The sequence below is a fragment of the Marmota marmota genome, unplaced genomic scaffold (assembly GCF_001458135.2).
Source record: "Marmota marmota marmota unplaced genomic scaffold, marMar, whole genome shotgun sequence".
Lineage (NCBI taxonomy): Eukaryota > Metazoa > Chordata > Mammalia > Rodentia > Sciuridae > Marmota > Marmota marmota.
Genome location: NW_026000153.1, coordinates 29425001 through 29448456, shown reverse-complemented (window position 1 = coordinate 29448456; position 23456 = coordinate 29425001). Strand labels below are relative to the sequence as shown.

Sequence of the window (23456 nt, the reverse complement as noted above, 5' to 3'; positions counted from 1 at the left end):
ACCGTAGCAGAGCCGCCCTGGCCTCCGCAGCTCTTCAGCCCGGTGCCCGGCCCCTGGGGCCCAAGCGGCTGCCGCCGCGGCTCTCCGTCTCCCTCCTCCGGAGCACGGGTCCCCTGGCAGGGGGTGCAGAACGACCCCAGAGCAGGCTCTGCCCGAAGGTGCAGCAGCGAACAGGCCACCGAGGCGCTCGAGGCTGCAGTCCAGCCTTCGGAGGACAGGGCTCGGCACGCAGCCCAGCTCCAACCTCTAGGTGCGGCTGCCGGACAATGTATACGGAGCCATCAAGACAGCAAGCAGAAAGCAAATGGCGGCTCCCGCGGAGTGGATTTTCTGCACAGAAACCACAGCCCCGCCAACAATCCCAATCCACAAACTCTCCCTGTATAAAAAATATTCAAAAAAAAAAAAAAGAAAGAAAAAAAAAAGGCGGGGCGCACTGAGCTTTCTTTGCCTCGGGTACTTACAATCCACTGCTGATTACACACTCAGCTTCTCTGCCCGGAGCGAAGCGAAAGAGCATGGTGTTGGTCTTGAGTTTGTCATATAAGACTTTCACAATGTTGAGAAAAGTTCCTTTTATCCCTATTTTTTTTTTTTTAGTGTTTTAAACATGAGTGCTGAACTTTGTCAAATGTTTTTTTCTGCATTCTCTGATTCTAGCCCAATTTTATTTATGTGATGAATTACATTTGTTGATTTCCTCATGTTGAACCATCCTTGCATCTCTGGGATGAAATGCACTTGACCATGGTGCACTATCTTTTGAATGTGTTTTTTAATGTGGTTTGCCAGTACTTTATTATGAATTTTTGCATCTATGTTCACCAAGGATATTGCCCTTTTTTGATGCATTTTTGTTTGGTTTTGGCATCAGGATTATACTGGTTTATAGAATGAATTTGGAATTGTTTTCTCCTTTTCTACTTCATGGAATAATCTGAGGAGAATTGGTATTATTTACTTTTCAAAGGTCTGATAGAATTCAACTTCAAATTCATCCAGTCCTAGGTTTTTCTTTGTTGGAAACTTTTGACAATTTCTTTAATTTCATTACTTCATATTTATCTGTTTAAGTTTTCTGTATCTTCAGAGTTCAATTTGAATAGGTCATGTCTCTATAAATTTGTCAATATCTTCAAAATTTTCTAGTTTATTGGAATATACATTTTAAAAATAGTTTCTAATGATCCTCTGAATTTCTGTAATGTTTATAGTGATATTTCCTTTTCATCTATATTTTTTCTAGTATGAATCTTATCTTTATTTCTTTTGGTTAGTATGGCTAAGGGTTTAGGTATAAATATACCTAAATTCTTTAAAAATACAGCTCTTCTTTATTGAAACTTTGTAGTTTTTTAAATTCTCAATTTAATTGATTTGTGCTCTAATTTTAATTATTTTCTGTCTTCCACTGATTTAGGTGTTTATTTGTTCTTCTTTTTCTAGTCCTTAAGATGTACTGTTGGGGCTGGGGATGTGGCTCAAGCGGTAGCGCGCTCGCCTGGCATGCGTGCGGCCCGGATTAGATCCTCAGCACCACATACAAACAAAGATGTTGTGTCTGCCAAATACTAAAAAATAAATATTAAAATTTTTTAAAAAAGATGTACTGTTAGATTATTTACTTGGCATCTTTCTAATTTTGTTGGGGAGGGATACTAGGGATTGAATCCAGGGGTGCTTAACTACTGAGTCACATCCCCACCCTTTTTATTTATTTTTTTTAATTTTGAGATAGGATCTCACTAAGTTGTTTAGGGCCCCTCTATGTTGTTGAGGCTGGCTCTCAACCTGTGATCCTCCTGCCTCAGCCTCCCTAGTAACTTGGATTATAGGCATCCACCACCATATCCAGCCCTAGTTTTTTTTAAATGTATGAGTTCAATGCTATAGACTTTTCTCTAACAACTGCCCTTATCCTATCCCAGAGATCTTGATATTTTGTATTGTTAGTTTCACTTATTTCTAAGACTTTTACATTTTTCTCCTGATTTATTCTGCTATGTATTCATCATTCAAATGTGTATAATTTACTCTCCAGGTGTTAGGCGTGCTTTCCATTTTTTTCTTGTCATTGATTTCTAATTTAATTCCACTGTGGTCTGACTGGAAGCAAGGAATTATCTCTATTTTTATATTTGCTGATATTTTCTTAATATCCTAAAATATGTTCCATGTGCTGCTGAGAAGACAGTAAATTCAGTCATTGATGAATGAAATAGACTATAGATGTCTGTTAGTTTCATTTTAATAATAGCATTTTTTTAGCATAAACAATTTTTACTTTGTTTATGTCTGGATGGTCTATCTACTGGTGAGAGAGTTGTGCTAAAGTTACACAGTATTATTGTTTTGTGGTATGTTTAATTAATATTGAGGAGGGTTTGTTTTATGTACACAGATGCACCACTGCTTGGGGCATAAATATTTACAACCATTCTATCTTGTTGTTGGAGTATTCCATTAGCCAGTATAAAGTGGACCTTCTTTGTCTCTTCTGATTAATTCACTTAATCTGATATAAGAATAGCTACCCTTGTTTGTTACAGTTATCATTTGTGTGACTTTTAAAAAACATTTTATTTCTTAATACTTTCTTTTTTTAATATGTATTTTTTAGTTGTAGTTGGACACAATACCTTTATTTATTTATTTTTATTTGGTTCTGAGGATCAAACCCAGGACCTCACATGAGCTAGGCAAGCATTCTACAAGAACACTGAGCCACAACCCCAGACCCCTTAATACTTTCAATCATATAGGAAACTTTAAAATTACAGAAAAGTTGTGAGAATAGTGACATAACCTCAATACAATTTTTGGACATTTTGTTACATTTATATATATAAATGATCAATATTATAGATACAGCTCAAAACTTCCCTGAAATACTTAACAGTAAATTTCATATATTGTGTAACTTCATTCTATAAGATTTCAATGTGATTTCCTAAGAACAATAATATCCTTTTAAATATTAACAGTTCAGTTATAAAATTCATAAAATGTTACCTGTATTTTTATTTAAAATATAGTCCATAATTTTTTTGCTTATACAATCATTTGTCCTATTGGGCAATATTTTTTTTTTCAGTTTGGAATCCATTTCAATGTCATTCATTGTATCTTGTTGTTGTATCATTTTAATATGACTTTTATTGGGAATAGTTAATTGTTCATACCACTGACCCTCTTTAGGACACAAAATGGGTATTTCATAGTTTACCTCAAATTCATTTTGTCTAATTCTTTCATATAATTAGATTTTGATCATTGATTTTTTTCTAAAATATTACATTAGTGATATATGCTTCTCTAAGATACACACAATAATCTTTTGCCCTTTCCTGATGCTAATTCTTATTTTTTCCAGACTTCTCTCATGCTTATTCACTATATTCTCTCTCTAACTTCAAGTAATGAGCTATTATTAATTTTATCATTTAATAAAGTAAATCATTCCTTCCTTCCAATTTTCTATTTTGTATTTATATTGTTTATTTATTTTGGTTTGCAAATATGTATTCAAGTCTATGGTTTGCCTTTTCATCCTCCTAACTGGGTCCTTTGCAGAAAAAAAAATGTGCCAGTTTTGATGAGGTCCATTTTATCAGTGTTTCTTTTTATGATTGTCCTTTTGGTGTCAAGTCTAACATTTCTGCCTGATTTTATAGCTTAATTGCTACAATTTTTTATACAAAAGCCATTTCCTTTTTTCCTTCCTGAAACATTCTTTCTGTTTCTAGGAATCCAATTTTTTTAAGTCCACATTTTAAAATATATTTTTCTGGAGTGCATTTCACTTAAGTTTTTGATTTTTTTTTTTCCATCTGTGCCAATAGCTGCATGGTACTTTAGCTGTTTTGCAGTGTTTTGGTCTGCCAAAAGACATGCAAGTGTTAGGCAATCCTCTAGTCAAACAAAGGCTTTTTGGACTGTTAGCCACAGTTGGCAACAATGATCCATCCCTTTCAGTTGATATCATTGGAAAGCTTTCAGGAATGTAGAAACTGCTAGGTCAAGGAGTTCCAGCTTCATGATTAAGACTTGAGCTTGTGGGTTTAGTATTAGAAAGGTCACTAATATGAACATATATTAAAATAACCCTGAACTATTTACATTTTTGGCATTTAATTTTTTTCTTTTTAGTTATACATGACAGTAGAATGTATTTTGACATATTATATATACATGGAGTCTAACTTCCCATTCTTGTGGTTATACATGGTGTGGAGTTATACTGGTCATCTATTCACTTATGAACATAGGAACATGTCTGTTTCATTCTACTATCTTTCCCATTCCCATTCTTCCTCCCCTCCATCTATTCCCCCTGTTCCATTAGGTGAACCTCCACTCCCCATCCATTGTGAGTCAGCATCCGCATATCAAAGAGAACATTTGGCCTTTTGGTTTTTGAGATTGGCTTATTTCACTTAACATGATATTTTCCAGTTCCATCCATTTACCTGCAAGTGCCATAATTTCATTCTTCTTTATGGCTGAGTAATATACCATTGTGTATATGTACCACATTTTTTTTTTATCCATCTGTTGAAGGGAACCTAGGTTGGTTCCATACTACTTTCCAGAGTGGAAATTTGTAGTCCCACCAGCAATGTAAGGGTGTAGCCATTTCTTCACATCCTTGCCAACACTTATTGTTGCTTGTATTCTTGATAATTGCCATTCTGACTGGAGTGAGATGAAATCTCAGTGTAGTTTTAATTTGCATTTCTCTAATTGCTAGTGATATTGAACATTTTTTTATATTTGTTGACCATTCATATTTCTTCTGTGAAGCATCTATTCATTCCTTTGCCCATTTATTGATTATGTTATTTGTTATTTTTTTGGTGTTAAGTTTTTTGAGTTATTTATATATCCTGGTGAATAATGTTCTATATGAGGCGCAAGTGGCAAAGATTTTCTACCATTCTATAGGTTTTCTCTTCATGTTCTTTATTGTTTCATTTACTGTGATAGAGTTAGGCCTATTTTTTCTTCTAGCTACACTTTTTTATAATTATAAAGAAAAATTCTCAGCAATAGAAACACATTTTAAGACTTTTCTAAAATTTTTATAGCTACTATAGAACTTCTGCCAATACCAGATAGAAAAGCTCATGTAGCTGGTGATCTATATTCACCTTGGGCTCATGCCCATGGGGTAACTGCATTGTTGCAGTATAGATCAAGAGTTTTCCTGCATCAGATGAAATCATGCTATTCACATGTCTAAAATCCAGTGAGAATGTGTTCAGAGAGAATATGTTAAACAATTAGGGATCTACTCAGAGGTGGTTTCTGTTAGGAGATTTACGGACAGTTTCAAGGAAAATGTGTCTTTTGAAACTTGGAATGAAGGTTCTTAATTCCAAAGCAAGGTCACTTTAGAATAAGAAATAATGGACTTGGTGGATCAAGCCCTTTTCTAAATTATAATCCTATCACAAACATAAAGTCTCCCAGCTTTGATGTAAACTCAAGTCCAGCTAAATGGCCAGAGACACAAATAGTATCCCAATAGATAAAGAGACAAGACAAAAAGCTGATGCCGTTTATAATTTCCTCTAAGCACTTTTCTTAGAGACTACTTTTTCTAACATAACCATCACTAAGAAAAAGTCCACCCTCACCACATATAAGTTAAACTGAACAAAGAATATAATGTTAAAATCCATATCAGCTCTTGGAATTATTTCAGAACATATTAGGAAATTCTCTCAACTTTAAACAGCTTAAGCAAAGACAGCAAATAAATATATTGTTTAGTAAGTAAATGAAAAATATCCCAATAGAACCTACTGAGGAATTCCAGAACTCCTACCTCAGGAACAGAATGGATCTGTTTCTATAGGGCCAATCTTGATTATAACAAAGTTCTTGAGAAAAACTTCATGTTCTAGAGCAAAAAACAGAACAAAAATCTGCAAAACCAACAGGAAAACAAAGAAAAAAAACAAACACCAAAGAACAAACAAAAAATTTTTTTAAAGGATGTATTCAAATATTGAGAAAAAAATCTGTGAATTAAATTTCTTTTGGAGTTTTTAAATAAATTCATGCTTTAATTAACAGAAATGTATGTCATCAAAATTATAAATGATACCACCTCATCTTATTACTTTTATAGGGCTGCAATAACAATGTACATAAAGAGGGGTTAAAATAACAGAAATATATTGTCTCAGTTCTGGAGGCTGTAAAGTGGAAATAAAAGTGTTGGTAGTTAATGTTTCTTCTAAAACTCTCGGAAGAATCCTTTTTTGCCTCTTTCCAGCTTTGATGATTTGTTGGCAATATTTGGTGTTCTTTACATGCAGCAGAAGAACTTTATTCTTTGAATCCCTTCATGTCTGTGTGTCTGTGTACCTCTCTTCTTCTACAAGAATCCCAGTTACACAGGGTTAGAGGTCTATCCTATTCCAATATGAACTTATCATAAATAATTATATGTTCAACCCTTATCTTCAAATAAGGTTACATTCTGGGATTCTAAGGACTAGAATTTCAATATATCGTTGATAAAAGGAGCACAATTCAATCCATAAAACCCAGAAGTCCTTAAAAAATGCTTGAATTTTTTTTTGCAAAGACTGAAATTAATAACGATAATTAATTACAAGAAGATGAAGGAATTATTTAAAGGGAATGATGTTATATAATTAAACATGTTCCAACTAAATAATTGTCAATGTTTTATAAAGAAATACACATATGAAAAATTGTTAGAAGATACATAATATAAAAAGGAATGATTCAATACATGAAAATGCAGAAAGATATTTGTAAAATATTAGAAGGTATATTGGAAAAGAGAAGGTATAAAAGTATCTTTAATTTCTGATTTTTAACAGATGGGGATAATAAATACTATTTTATTTATATAAGCATCATTTTTCAAATTTACTATAATATATTTAAAGTTAACACATTTTAAAGTTACATATTGAAACATATTTAAAGTTTTAATATATTTAAAGTTGACTACAAATGGAATAAAGGTAACTTTCAAAGAGCATAAAAGTGTAAAGAGCACATAATCAATATAGCAACAGATAAAAAAAAGGTTTGAGAAAAGCATAAAAAAGGAAACAAGTCAGAAGAAAGAATAAACCTCGTATACATATGGACACATGTTACTGTACATATTCATACATGTGACTAGTGAAATTCATACTAAAAACCACATGTCTATACTTGAGACGCACCTAAGCAAAGTTATAAACAGTTTAGTTTAAAAGAAAAGCAATATACTGATAAATACAATTTAGAACAGGGTGGGAAGTTTAGTTTGGTGACAGCAGAAGTAACTCAAGGAATGAACAAAATTAACTCAAATGGACAAAACACAGAGATTTTCATGGAAATAGAACAGAGGGTTTTAGGTTGCACTAGTAAAAATGGTGGATTCTACAATTGAATTATGGTATTCACAGATTTTAATGTGAAATGACACAGCATCAAAATAAAAATAAAATTTGACACATAAGAACTTGACTGTCTCAACTGCAATTTGCTACTTACCATTCTTCTTTTCAATACATTATGACAACTAGTGATAATTTGCTAAAGATAAAACATTGTTTTTAGAATTTATAGCTGGAAAAGATATTTTGTGTTTCATAGTTTCCTTTATTAACTTTTCTATTTGAGCACGCAGGACCATCTTACAAGTCATCTTCATTATCATTTTAACCACATTATTTAAATGTAATCATCAGCTTAGTGCTGACCTTTTCAACACACAAATAATAATAAACAAGAATAAAACTAATTCAAAAAATATAGTAAGCTTGCTTTAATAGGCATATGTATAATTTTGTATCTGATGAGCAGAAAGTACACTTACATTTTATATATATAGAAAATACTTACAGAAACAAACCAAAATTCTCAAATTTTAAACTATCATTGTTTGCATCGATGACAATGTAAAAATTGAGGCATTAATAAAGAGAACTTAGCCAACCTAAAAACAATCCAAAACATTATCAATTTTAAAATAAATTCACCATCAGTAGTCATAACTACAAATAGTCAGTGAAAGACAAAATTAAAACTCTCCTTCCAGAGTATTTATGAAATAAATTCCAAAAAGTACTAAGTATCCAAACTAATCAAAAGTATTAGGCATTTTTTTTCATTTTTTATGGTACTGGGTTTGAAATTAAGGGCACGTTAGCTACCTCCTCAGTCCCCTCAATGTTTTTAAAAACTTTATTTTGAGACATGGGCTTGCTAAATTGCTGCGGTTGGCTTAGAGCTTATGATCCTGCTGCCTCAGTCTCCCAAGTACCTGGGATTTTAGGCATGTGCCACCAAGTCTTGCAAGAAGCATGTATTAAGTAACCTTTTTGTTTTCAAAGGAATAAGTATGAATTAAATTAAGTATTCATCTTAAGAAGTATTAAGTATTTATCTTAAGAAGTATTAAGTATTCACCTTAAGGTGGAAAAATGTGAAATCAAATAAAGGAAGTTAGATTAAATGCTTTAAAATTATAAAATAATTAGAAACAGAAAATGGGAAAATCAAATAAAGCAAACAACTGATAAACTTTTGGCCCAGGATGGAGGGATCTCATATATGTACAGCATGAGCTCACCCACAATGCTCTAAATGACACACTCTCAGTTTGCCAACCCAGGAGACCTGGATTTCTGTGGTCAGTTGAAATTTTCATTATTTTTAAACAAAGCTGTAGAGTTGATGTTGATGTATTATTATTTACATAGTAATAAATCTGGGCCTCCTTTTGAAGGAAAAAACCCTTGATGGATGTACATATTATTATTATAATTATTTTATGCATACTATTCTCTTTATATTATTTTTACTATGATATTTTCATATCTATGAATTCTTTATCATATATATATATATATATATTATATATAATCTGTCTTTTGGTGCTGGAGATCTACCCAAGAGCCTCACTCAGGCTGAACACATGCTTTACAAGCTAAAACCTCAGTCCTAACTTTTGCTAAGGATAAAACATTGTTTTTAGAATTCATAGCTGGAAAAGATATTTCATAGTCTCCTTTATTAACTCTTCTATTTGAGCATGCAGGACCATCTTACAAGTCATCTTAATTATCATTTTAACCACTGCTACATTATTTAAATGTGATCATCAGCTTAGTGCTGACCTGCCAGGCATGCTAACTCAGTTTTGCTACTCCATTGTTCTATTTTAGTAACTTCAAAACTTGTATTAGCACCATGTGCTATAATAATATTTAGGCTACATTTGACTCAAGGGCATTGTTCTGTCCTAAGTTGACCTCTGTTCTTTTTTCATTAACACACAATTAAAGTAACACATTACTTCATTCCCATAAGTTCTCATAATGTCAATTCAGGATTTCAACTGAGGAAACTAAAGTCTTACATTATGATAAGGTTTATCAATGGGATATTTTCATTTCAGGATAGAATTATAATTGATAGCTTCAGTACATTAGGGATAACATTAATTATTGACATTTTAACATTGACTTACCTACTGTTTTAGTTAGCTTTTCTGTCGCTGTGACCAAAATACTCAACAAGAACAACTTCGCGGAGAAAAAATTGATTTCAGTCTTGTGATTTCAGAGGTGTCAGTTTATTAGACAGTTGAATCTATTACTCTGGGCCCAAGGTGGAACAGCACATTATGGCAGAGGGTCCAGTGGTGGAAAACTGCTCAGCTCATGATTGGTGTGGGAAGATCGGGAAGTAGAGAAAGGGGAAGAGGCTACAGGGAAGATGTACCCTTTCATGGCATGCCCCTAGTGACCCACCTCCTCAGTCACACTCCACCTGCCTATGGTTATCACCCAGTCAGTCCTTTAAACCTAGGATGAACTGATTAGGTTATATGTCTCATAATGAAATCATGATAACTAAGTTAGCATGCCTCTGAGCATTCCTACATTAACATGATCACCTCATATCCAGATCATAACACCCACTTAATGGGATATGTACATATTTATTTATCAAGATATTAATCTTCAATGTTTCTGTACATTGTCTCTTGGTGAAAAAACAATTGTAAACACAAATATTTATTCAGATATTGAGCTATAAGAGAGTTTTCATTTATAAAATGATCCAGTATATGCTAATGTTAATTTTTTGTTATGAGCAACATGTTATTTGAAGAATTACTCAATTGGATGTCTGAATCAGAACAGATAATAATATTTGAAATATTGGGAACCTCTATGCCATTCTGGGGTCAACATCAAATTTTATATATATCCTTCTTGTTTTTGGTTTTGACAGTATATTCAGACTCTAATCTCAGCTAATCAAAATAAATGACCCATCTCACTTTTTGATTTTCCCCAATTCCCTTTTTTGCGGTTCCCTTTTCTTACTTTCCCTCTCTTGAACCTATAATAGTAAATGAGTCCATGAATATACAAAAATTGAGTTTCTGTTATGTACCAGGCCTTATTCTAGGTGCTGGTGATAAATAAGAGAAAGACACTGATCAAATAAAAGAATGAGGGGTATACAAGGCAAAAGAATAAGAACATACACAAATAAACACCATTGTAAGGCAAGTGCTATTCCATATAGGAAGTGGAAAAAGTATTTGCAAGCATTTCTAGGCCAACATTTGTCTATGCCACAATCTGTATAGTGTCCTAACTTACTATTGATAGAAATAATCTATACTTGAAATTATACAGAGAAATTGAAATTATAGAGAGAAAATAATTTCAAATTTTGTCTACTTATTTCCAAAACATATTTTTAGAAGTGATATTTAGGACATCATCACAAGAACACAGAAAAAGAATGAGTTAAACCCTTCATCAATGGCCTTGTGGAGATTCCATGGTTTATGACAAGTTGCTTTTTCTTTTCTGCTTTCAAAATTCTCTCATGGTCTTTAACTTTTTATTATTTGATTATAATGTGTCTCAGTGCAATTGTCTTTAGGTTATGTGGAGATTTTTAAGCTTTACAAATGTGATGTCTATATTGTCCCTAAGATGTGAGAAGTTTTCAGCTACTATTTATTAAAATAAGCCCTCCCCTTCTTTTGTTCTTCTTTTAGTGCTATTATAATGTGTATATTGGTTCACTTCATGTTGTCCCATAAATCTCACAGACTTTCATCATTGCATTTCATTCTTTTAAAATTTTTTCTCTGACTGTAAAATTTCAAATGACATGTCGTCACAGATTCTTTCTTGTGCTTCATTGAGGTACTATCGAAACTCTTCATTATAATTTTTGTTTAATTCATTGTATTCCTCAGCTCCACATGTTCTCTTTGGTTCCATTTAATGACTTCCATATACTTGTTGGACTTTTTTTTTAATTCATGTATGTTTTCCTGACTTTGCTCCATTGTTCATTTGTGTTATCTTGTAACTTGCTCAACTTTCTTAGAGAAATTATTTTGAATTACTTTTCATGCACTTTATGGGTATCTATTTCTTTGGTGTCAGCTACTAGAAAATTATTGTGTTCCTCTAATAGTGTTATGTTTCCTTATTTTCCCCATCTTCCTTGAAGTACTATATCACTGTATTCTCATTTGAAGAAGCAGTTGGCTCTTACAGTGCTTAATGCCTGGTTTTGAGATTCAAACTGGCTTAAGTTTCTTAGATTTTATAAATCTTTTCTATGGACAAACCTGTTCTAATTCTCATTTCATTTATTTTGGGGAGGGAATTTAGGATTATATGACTTTTCTTATTTCCACAATGCCAGGCTGAGTGCTGAGAGATTCTTGTTTATTTTCCTCCCAGCATGCCCTGAGAAATTAAATACCTTCTCCCAATTTCTTTAAATCTAGCTAAGTGTCTGCAATTCCCATTTGAAAACTGCAAAAGTATGTAAATACCATATACAGGAGTCATTGAAAGGCATTTAATGCTGGGGTTGTACATGAGTTAGTTGGAAGTCTGCAGGTACTATGGTTTAGATATGAAGTGAATGCCTCAAAGACTCATATGTTGAGGATTTGGTTTCCACTGAAATAGTGTTCAAAGGTGAGACATTTAGGAAATGATTGAATCATTAAGATATATATACCTTATTAGTGGATTAATCGATTTGATAAATGAACTATTGCAAAGTGGTAGAAACTATGGAAGGTGAAGCCTTCTTGGAGGAATTGCATGACTGGGGTGTACTCTTGTATTATCCATTTTATATATTGCTGGATTTGATTTTATATTATTTTGTGGAGAATTTTTATGCATAAATTCATAAGGCATATTGCTCTACTATTTTCTTTTATTATGATATATTTCTAGCTTTTGTTCCCGGTTTATTTTGGCTTTAAATGAGTTTTGAAATGTTATCTCCTATTCTACAGTATGTAGTATGTCATGTTAGCTTTTTATGTACCTGGCATAATCAACTTAAGGTTTATTTTGGTTCATGTTTCAGTGGTCCATGGTCACTCTGTCCTGTTGATTTGGGACTATGGTAAAAAGAACATTATGGCAAGGAATTCAAAGTGGAACAAAGTTTCACACCTTATGGTGGCTAGGAAGCAAAGACATCGAAAGGGCCAGGGTCTCAATATCCCCTTGATGGACACAGCCCAGTGACCTAGCTTTGTTTCATTTTTCTTTTTTGTTTTACGCCTGGTTGGTTACTGCAACAGTTTTTTGCACATAAATGTTCTCATATATTTGATTAAAAAATCATATTTTTCTGTTATATGTAGGCAAAGAAGAAATTTTTTGAAAGAAAAATATAATGCAAATGATAAAACCAATGTTGACTATTGATTATAGAGTATAAAAACTTTGACCCAATTAAAGGACACACCACAGAAATAATGCTACACATTGAATTCATTATAAAAAGTTCAGATTCATACATGATAGAATGAAGGGACCATTAATTAAAGTTGTGAAATATTCTATGTGCTCATCTTCTCTGACAGTCTCCCTTGAACTCAGTTCTCATGAGATATCTTTGTTTTCCTTTTTGCATGTGGAATTCATTTTAATTTTGTAGGAAGAAAAGATAGAATCACGTAATTCTTTTGTTTCCCAAGTTATTCCATATGTGCATATGTGCAACTTCTGCTCTACTGTTCTAGTCTATGTCAATGAATAAGGAAATAATACTTCATTTTCTAGAAATGAAAAAAGCTCAGGGATTTCTTTCTAGCACTGAAAATTAGTTTCTGGAGAGCTAGGTCAATAGGATGTGTTTAGTGATAAAGTGGCTGAGATAAGTTTTGGCATAGTCATATTTGATAAAAAATGTTGATGAATCGATTTTCACTAGACTTTTGGAAGTTTTCACATGTTCCTAGTTAAGAGGAAAACATTACATTCACTATTACCATCTTTATACCTTGAAGGTATAGATGTTAGGTTGAGGAATCATGAAATATCAATTAAGCATTATCCAAAAAATAAAAATATTTAAATGATTTCTCTGAAAAGACATGCATCAAACTCACATGAGACTTTTCTTACTAATTTCTCCATTTACCATGATGAGAGTTGTTACAGTGATGTTGGTAGAATGATTTAGACGCAGTCTGAGTAAATTCTGCTACCTTCAAAAGGATTAATAAAATCCTCCCAACTGTACAAACCAAATTATTCTTTTTTTAAAAAGGTATTACTTGGGCTGGGGTTGTGGCTCAGTGGTAGAGCACTTGCCTAGCAGGTGTGAGGCATTGGGTTTGATTCTCAGCACTGCATAGAAATCAATAAAAAAATAAAGGTCCATCAAAACTAAAACAATATTGTTTTTAAAAAGATGTTACCATGAGATATTAATAGATCATTTTTAGAGAAATGGATTGTGTCAGTCATCTTCAAGTTACTGAAAAAAATACTTAAGATAATCAACTTATAAAGAGAAAAGTTTTATTTTGACTAATAGTTTGAGAGATTGCAGTCCATGGCTGGTTGGCCCCATTGCTTTTGAGCTGATGGCGAGGCAACACATTGTGCCAGGTAATATGTGGCAGCACAAAATTGCTTACTTCATGGAGGAAATGCTAAAAAGCAGAAGAAAAAGGGGCTAACATTGCATTATTCACTTAAGTGGCATGTTCCCCAGAGACCCAGGGACCTCCCCACCTCTTAAAGTTTCTTCCATCTCCCAGTAGCACCAAGAACTGCAGATCAAGTTTCAACACATGGCATTTGGGGACATTCTGGATCCCGAATACAGCACAGGATATTTGTATAATACAAGTAACACATACACTAAAAAAACTCCATGTCATATATATTTTTTTCAATAAAGAATCTTAATAAATTTTTATCTATTGCAGCATTAATACTTGACTTCTATACTTTGAATATTCTCATAGGACTCTGTAATCTTCATTATAATATTAGTTTTCTCTTAACTGTGCCTTCTCTGCAAGTCTATAATCTCTGTAATGTGAGGACCTGGCTCTCATATATCAAATTTATAGTCACTAGAGAATGTACCAAATATATCTATTGAATAGATGTGAATTAATATTCAATAAAACTTACAAAAGTTCATCATATAATGTCACTTATGTTTTATAAATGGAAAAAAGCCCAAGAATTTTATTTTAAATCTAGGACTGAACTTGAATCATTGGCATCTGTTGTTTCTGAAAGCCTGTTTTACAGAAAAATACTTCTGTGCAATAATTAGCAAAATAGTTTTCTCTCCTTGTCTTATAACTAAAATAATTTTGAGAATTGGAAGTCAATACATTAAGCTAAATTTGGTTACTTTACTATAAGACATTGAAATGCATTTAATAGGTATGTAGGTATATGTGAATGTTTGTGTGCATGCATGTGTGTGAGGAGTGTTAATTTCTAAGTGGGAAGGAGTTCATATCATTTATCGGACTTATTTAACTGGAGATGGCATTTCAGAAAACTTCTTGCAGGAACTCTATTCAACTTTGGGAATGGCTGTATGAGAACCTGAGCACATATACTCTTTTAATTGAATATTACATTTTAACTTGTCTTTTTTAAACCTGATATTATGATCACATATGCAAAATAGACATAGGAAGGAGCTAAAAATTGATTGACAGTCTATCATAAATCAGTGTCTCCAAGCTCTCTAGCTCTTGCAACAATCCAATTAGGAAAGTTCTAATATCTCTACAGGTTGAGGAAATTGAATCTCAAAGAGAAATTATCAATGAAGCTAGTACTTATGAGGAGATAAGAGTCTGAACCAGGCTCATCTAATTCCAAGATTCAAGTTTATTATATTCATTTCTTCAAGTTTAAAACCTGAACCTTTCTGTGGCACCAGCAGCATACTTGAATTATGTGCCTAGAGTGGTCTTGCTTCTATGGATCCTTGTTAGAAAGGCTCTGCCCTTGCTGCTCCTTAGAGAGAGGTCTCTTCCCTTTCTCTCTTCAGTCCCAGCTGCCTCTGATACTGGCTGTATCTTAATTTCTTAAAGATACACCTACTTTCTGGTGATGATTCATCCTGAAACTATGTAGCCCTTGCAGATTTCTCCTTTTGCAATAAAACTATCCCTGCCTAAGACAAAACTGGAATGAGAGAGAATACTTACTTTGAATTCCTAAGGTATGTCAGGTATTGTGCTAGAATATTTAGTGTGTGTGTGGTATCTAGGGTGTATGTGTGTGGTGTGTGTGTATGTGTGTGTGTGTGTGTGTGTGTGTGTGTGTGTGTGAATGGGGGCATGATCTTCAAAACAACCTTGTGAAAATACATGATGAAAGTTTTGGCCAGCAAATGAAATTTAGTCTGAAAGGGATACCTTGGACAATGAATGTGGAGATCTCTGTCCATATGAGTCGGACTGACATGTAATCACAAATTAGTCATGGATATTAGATCTGATCAGCAAACAGAAATAAGAGCAAAAAATTATATAACACTAAAACTAGCACCAAGGTTGAAGTTATTTCATATATACATACATGATATTTAGAGCTATTCTAAAATGTGCTATGCTTTTTTCCTAGAGATTTTCAATTCTATACATTACAGTTGTATATCCTTCACTTATTTATATTTTATCATGTATACCACAGGTATATCAAAGGTATGATGCTTTAAGCACATTTTAGAACAGCTGTAAATATCATGTATGTATAAATAAATCAATAAATACATAATCGAGTATAAAAATAAATAAACACAATATATTACCTAAGATTCTATGATCTTTTCCACATTCTTGACACCCAGAGGAATAGCCAGGAATGCCTCAATCTCAATGGATATGAGTTGAGTCAACGGTCAGTAAATGAACCATAGTGTACTACAGGTTTATGTAAGACATCTTTCCTGCTCATACAGCATGGGTAAGAAACTTATACTGAGCTGGTACTATATGCAAGGCATTCTGCATATAGCTCTTTTTATTCTTCCCATATAGCCAAAGAAGACCCATTTTTCAAAGAAGAGAGGTAACTTTCTTTTCCATTGATGCTCATGTGAGAATGCCTGAATATATAAAGATAGTGTTGACTTTCCTTGAGACTTTTTTTCTTACTGAGAAGAGCCATTAAAACTTTAGCCCTTTTCATATGTCTAAAATATAAAACTGTCATATTGAGAAAATAAATACACAGGATGCACATTAAGTTTGAAAATTAGCTCTAGATGCTGAATTTTTGTGATTTATGGGGAAAAAAACTTAACACAGGACATTTAGGACATACTAAAAAACTCAATACAGGATGCAGGAGAAATAGTGAGAGGCTTACAAGCCTCCTTTAACTATTACCATCACCTTCCACCCTAGTTGAAGAAGTTCCCAAGCATAGAATGCTACCAGACAGTCCCACACCATCTTTTCCTACAAACTGGGGGTACCCTAATAATGGCTGCTCTACATGCTCCAAAACACATCTTTATGGAGCACTGAATCCAGTCATATATAAGACTTGCTGATCTCTGAGAGATAAAAAATGATGGAAGAAAGTATTATCTTCAACAATCCCTTATATACAATGATATGGTATTTATATATAACTGTGCACAACTTCTCATATACATTAAATCACCTCTAGATTACTTATAATATCTAACATAATGTAAATGCTATGTAAATAGTTTTATATTATTTAGAAAATGATGCATAAAAAATTTGCATATGTTCAGTACAGATGTGACCATTTTTAGGCTTAACTACATAGCACACATCAGCAACAATGCAATTTAAAAAATATTTTTGATCCACAGTTGGTTGAATTCATGGATGTGAAATCTATGGATATGGAGAGCTAATTGTATAGTGTTTTTCTACATGCCCCTCTTACAGACCAATGCAGGTAAAATCAACTAACCAATTCAGTAAAATCAACTAACCAATTTACCAACCAATCACAGACAGAAACTTCTGTTTATAATCAGTTAATTCAACTCATGGAACCCTTCCTCAAGGGCCATCTTTTAACTGTGGGACTAAACACTTCACTGATCCTACCTATTCTCAGGTAGCTGGTATCTGTGGAGATTTTTCCATCCTATTCATTCTATCCAATGACAATTTCATATGCAGGATTTTATGCAGAGAGACCTTTGTTGTAGTCAAGATTCGCAATTACTTGAGGCTCTTTCCTCAACCTCTTTGAGCAATCATTTTTTTTTTCTTTTGCAGCTGTGAAATGAAGAGATTGAGTGAGACCATCTGTCATTTCTATGATTTTATGCTCAACTATCCTCTTGGGAAGCCAAGATTTCAGCTGAGAAAGAAAAATGTCCTTGAGATCCAAGGACAAGATGACCTCAGATATGGGACGATTTTGCAACTTCCTCAGAGACAAGTTTCCAAGCATTTATACATCTTCTTCCTCTCTGGAAACATCATTTATACCCTGACTTTCAACAACTGAATTTGAGTTCCATCCTGGCCTTATTTCCCTGGAGAAGCAGGTGGGGATCTCTGTACTGACTTGGTCATAAAATTTTGCCAATTAATTTGGAACAAAGCTATTAAGGTCAAGATTCTTCAGATGATTAGAAATTTCCATAATGCAATCCAATTTTTGAAGCCTTTGAGGATATTTAATCCTGATTATTGTGATTAACATGTAAATATAAGCATGCCAAATAAACATTAAGAGAAATACCATTAGGTATTTTGGTCAATCATTTGAAAGTTAACAAATTTAAATTGCTTTAAAGCAAGCAGTTAATTTTGATAATGTTGTCAGAGGACATAGATTGAACAAGAGCCTTTTAAAATGTAATTAAACAAATACTTATTCTCTATTCTTTTTTAATCCATTAACCTGGTAAAATGTGAATTCTGTATTTATGTGTGTAGGTAGGTAACATTTCTCACCAATCAAAATTCAAAAGGGATGAAAAGGAACAGTGACAGGCTCTCTACCTTTTGACCTGCAAGAAACCTTATATCCCAGGGTTCTATTAATAACTTCCATTTTTTAATGAGTGCTACAACATGAAAGAAGTTGGAAAAATTTACACATTACAATATGTAGTTCTACAAATCCTCTTTATATTTTCAGTTGTCTGCCTTCCTCTACACATGTGGCTCTTTGTCTTCAAGCTTCCCTACCCCTTTTCTTGACATACATGAAGAATGCACTCCAATACAGTTCCTGCTTTATCTCCTGAGCCTGTCTGGAGCTCACTACACAGTCTAATTTAGTAGTTCCTTCTCTGTTCTCCCATTCTGAATAAACCTAATTTGTCAAATCATATTGTCATTGTCTTTTTACTTATGTCTGATCCCCACTAAGTTGATAAATTTGAGGGCATGAATTAGGCTTTTCAAAGTTGAATATTTATCTAACTCAGGACCTGATAAATAAAAGATTTAACAAATGGTTGATTGAAATAATAGAAATAAAATGTTAAAATATCAGTGGAGAAAATGTATTCCACTGGATTGAATAAATAGACATAAAATGTTAAAGTGGAAAAAATGGATCACACACACCAATTTATTGGCCTTTAATCCTAAAACTTGCTAGGAAAACACATACACACACATGAATTACATAGATAGTGGTTAATTGTGCAATGTGTTGAGTCAGTTCTTAACATTTCTGTACTACCATTTATAGGATGAAGGTTCTTGGACAGTTTCTTAGCCAGTCTGTGCCTCTGGAGTAATAATAGTCTCTAATTCATAAGTTCGTATGTAAGTCATTTAAAATAGGTTTTAAATATATGTTCAATAAATATTATTTATTAAATAATAATAGAGATTTGGAATCCTGAGAAATTTGACATTTACACATAAATAAATAAATGAGCATTCAAAACTGTCCCTTCAATACTTTAGTGAAAAAGATAAATTTACTCATCTGCTCAAGGCAAAAATCAGCAGATTATCCTTGACTCATCTGCCTCCTCTTGCCATCCAATAAGTTAATTACCTGGATTTGATTATTTTATCTCTACTGGTGATTGAACTCAGGGGCACTCAGCCACTGAGTCACAGACAGGGTCTCACTGATTTGCTTAGCGCCTCACTTTTGCTGAGGCTGGCTTTGAACTCGTGATCATCCTGCCTCAGCCTCACAAGCCACCGATTGCAGGCATGCAACACCACACCCAGCAATCATTCTGTCTTCTAAATGCCTCTCAGATCCTATTTAGTTCCCTCCAGCCTCCTCTTATCTGTCATAATCAATCCATTTCATCTTTCTTGGATGAGTTCAGGGCCCTGATCTAGCCTCTCTGCTTCCAGCCTTGTTCCTTTCCTACTCCATTTCCAGACTGCATCCCCAGTGGGCTTCCAAAAAGTCTATTTAGTAGTATGTCACTTCCCAAATGAAAACTTTTCCATTGTTCTTCCTAAGATCTTAATTCCTTAAATTTTCTTGTAAGATCTAGCAATGTGTGACATGTTCCAATCTTCCATTTTTGTCATTCTCAACTATGTACCTTATACTTCACTCATATTTTCATTACTTGCTTTGGGAAAATATTTATCTTGATCTTGATCTTTTGCTAAAACAATTTTCCTTAACTCCTCCGTGACTTATGTTTCTAAAAAAAATCACTTTAGGTACTAAATAATATTTATGAACCTAAAAAAATTTTGAGAGCAAAATTTGGAGAGCTGCCATCTAAGCTGTGAGTTGGTTAAGGAAAGGTAGGAGTGAACCTGTAGATAATAAGTCTCATATGCCACAGGGCTTCCAATCAGATGCAAAATAGAATTTCCAAAAAGAGAACACATACTGTAAGAAAAAATGAGAGGAATAATTCAAGTAAAAGTTCCTTTGTTCCATCTTTCAATCCTTCTTTCTTTTCTTTTATTTTTTTGGTACTGGGAATTGAACTCAGGGGCATTTGACCACTGAGTCACATCCCCAGCCCTATTTTGAATTTTATTTAGAGACAGAGTCTCACTGAGTTGCTCACCATTGCTGAGGCTGGCTTTGAACTCATGATCCTCCCATACTGTCACATTTTTAACTTTTAAGAGTTCTTTGGTTCTCTGAATATCCTGTCTTCTTTTTATTGTTAATAGTATTGCCTTTTACATTTTTCATGTATTTAGTAGCTTTTTTAATCTCTCAAAGGATACTAATGATAACTACTTCTGAGGTTTTCTTATTTCTTGTGTTTTCAAAACAGAAGAACATGTTTCCACGTTAAAGGTATACAGATGTCCAGCCCAATAGACGAAAATAATCTCACACAGGCATACATGGTTGCAAAATTTAAAAATGGTTAGAACAAAGAAAAAAATGCTAACTACTTTCAAGGGAAGGAAGAAACAGATACAAATCATTGAGCATTAGAATGACATTGAACTTATAAATATCAGTGTTGGAAGATGGAAGGAAATGGAGTGATAACCTCAGTATCCTGAGGGCAATGCTTTACAACATGAATTTTGTACTACCAGACTCACAATTCACGGGAACATAGACCAAAAGGCCCTTACAGATATACAAGATCTTAAAAACTTGGGCCTACACATCCTTTCTTAAGAAGTAAGTGAAGAATGTTCTCTACCAAAGAAAGGAGATAGCCAGGAAAGATGAAATCATTGGACCCAAGAATTAGGGAAAACTTATTAAAGAAAGACAAAAGAAGTCCCCATGGTGGAGAAGAAGGAAGGGCCTGAGATGACTGCTGAGCCACGAAGCTGAAGTGGAATGGGGCAGAAGTTCAGACAGAAATTTATTTAAGGTGGTAGAATTGAGAAAGCACCTCCTAGTAGGTCAAATACTATGGGGGATGTTAAGAGCACAGACTCTGAAGTCATATCACATGGATTTGAAGAGGCTCTCTTTTTTATGTCAGTGAATTTGTTCTCCTTATTCCTCACATGAAATATGGCGATAAATCTATACCTACTAGTTAAAGTTATTGTGAACTTTAAATGAATCTATAACTTCTTTGAATAGTTCCTGACAAAGAGCAAGTGCAAATTTATGTTACCTTAAAAACAGATGGATTGATAGGTCAACAGATCAAGAGGTAGATGACAGGTCAATAGAAGAGAGAACATTAATTAGCAGGGTAGATTTGGGGGAGAAATTAATGAAAATCACATAGAACTCTGAGTAAAACTAAGAAAGGCACATGAACTCCAAGGAAAACAAATTGAGCACCAAAGGAAAAGTAATCAAATTATAATGCTTAGTTGTTACTAGTACTTGCATAATACTAGCAATGTAAATACTGGATGTTGATATAACTGTGTTGGGAGAGAAGAGTATAGGAAGTATGAATAAATTGGTTGTATAGATTATGTGCCCCAAAGAGCTATATCTTACTGTTACATTATAGGGTGTAATAAATATCCATTAAACTGGAAAAAATATAGAAAAGTCATAATATAACATATTATTTAGCAATAAGAAAGTAAAAACAAAAACAACCCATTAATTTTAGAGTAAACATTTTCCTGACAAGCCTAGCATAATTACTTGACTCTTTAAAATACAAGTATTTATATTTCATAAAAAAGTCAAAAGGACAATAGAGAAAAGGAACAAAATGAACCAAGAAGAAGGAGAAGATAAGTTTCATCTAGAGGAACCAAATAATGGAAGACACAAAGACTTAAAAACAAGCTCCACAATATCCCCAGAAAGACTTGCAGGTTTAATGAACCAATTTATTACAAGGAAGCAGTCTTTAAAAATGGAGTAAAAAATATTACTGGCTAAAATACTTAATAAAATATTCAGTGATGCAACTAAGTCACTGATGGCCAGATTAGTTAACTGGAAGGTAAAATAGAAGTAACTCCCCTAAATATATATTACAAAGTCAAAATGAAGGATAGTTTAAGAGACTCAATATCAGTCTCATAATAGTTTGAAATGAAAAGAGAAAAGGAAGAGAAGAAACTAATCCAAGAAGTAATAAAATCAATATTTCCTGGGCCAAAAGTCAATGTCAGTCTTCAAGTGGAAGTGATCATGAAATACTGAGGAACAATAATGAAAAATCTGAGAAAATCCTTACTGTTTCTGATCTCCACTAGCAAAGAGAAACTCTTAACAAATTCAGTAAGAAAAAACCCTATTAAAGGAACTAGAATGAAACTGCTGACAGAAATCTCACATGGTGACAATCCAACAGTACTTTTAACATGGGTAAGTAAAGTAGGGCTGCGGGTGAAACTTAGGGGCAGAGCGCTTGCCCCGCATATGTGAGCTTCTGGGTTCAATCCCCAGCACCACTAATTTAAAACAACAAATCTTAGGGAAAGAGACTTTTACTCATCCATAACACTATTCAATGTTTGCAATTCCAACCATTTCAAACATGTACTCAGGTACCCCCAGTGAGAAAGAAAAAAACATTACTCTGGAATGTATTCTAATCAAACAAAAAATGAACCCAACTGAGAAAGTAAATGTTTAATACAAGAAAAAAAGTGTAGGTGATGGGGCTGAGAATCTGGCTCAGTGGTTAAGTGCTTGCCTAACATGCAGGAGGCCCCTGGGTTCAGTTCCCAGTAATCACAAAGAAGAGAGGGGAAATATTTGAAACAACAACTGAGAATGGATTGTGATGCATAAAAATGATAAGGTGTGAAAACAGTAAAACAAATTCCACATGATTTGAACAAGTTATGGTTGGTTTGTGGGGTAAGAGAACTAGAGAGTAAAACTGCAAAAAAAATTCTCACTTGGTTTGTGGGAGTTGCTTAATTATTGACTAATGCCCAACATTGATTGAAAGAGATATTTCTCTTGACAGTTTAAGATCCACTGTGAGAATAGAAAAAATGGAATTCCTAATTATAAAAATTTCTAGAAAAAGGAAAGCCACAGAGGAAATAAATAAATAAATAAATTCAGCAAAGAGGAGAGACTGAAACAAAAAAAGTGAACTTTTTTTTTTTAGCTCTACAAAGAGAATTAATGTTCAATTGCAAAAAAAAAAAAAAAGGGAAAAAACGGCTATTTTAGTTTCAAAGGCCATTCTTCAATCTATAATCCCTATTTGTCTTTATGAAATGCTAACCCTCTCCCCCATCCCCCCCCCATCGCGCCCTCTCGCCCCCCCCCGCCAACTCC

General features: G+C 33.5%; 1 long non-coding RNA gene across 1 annotated transcript in view; it reads left to right on the top strand.

Moving 5' to 3' along the window:
- Nucleotides 1–18058, top strand: part of LOC125611553 — a 69975-nt gene extending 51917 nt beyond the window's left edge. The window contains exon 2 of the long non-coding RNA XR_007341766.1: nt 17588–18058. This is a non-coding gene — a long non-coding RNA (uncharacterized LOC125611553). The remainder of the gene's footprint in view (nt 1–17587) is intronic.
- The last annotated feature ends 5398 nt before the right edge of the window (nt 18059–23456 follow it).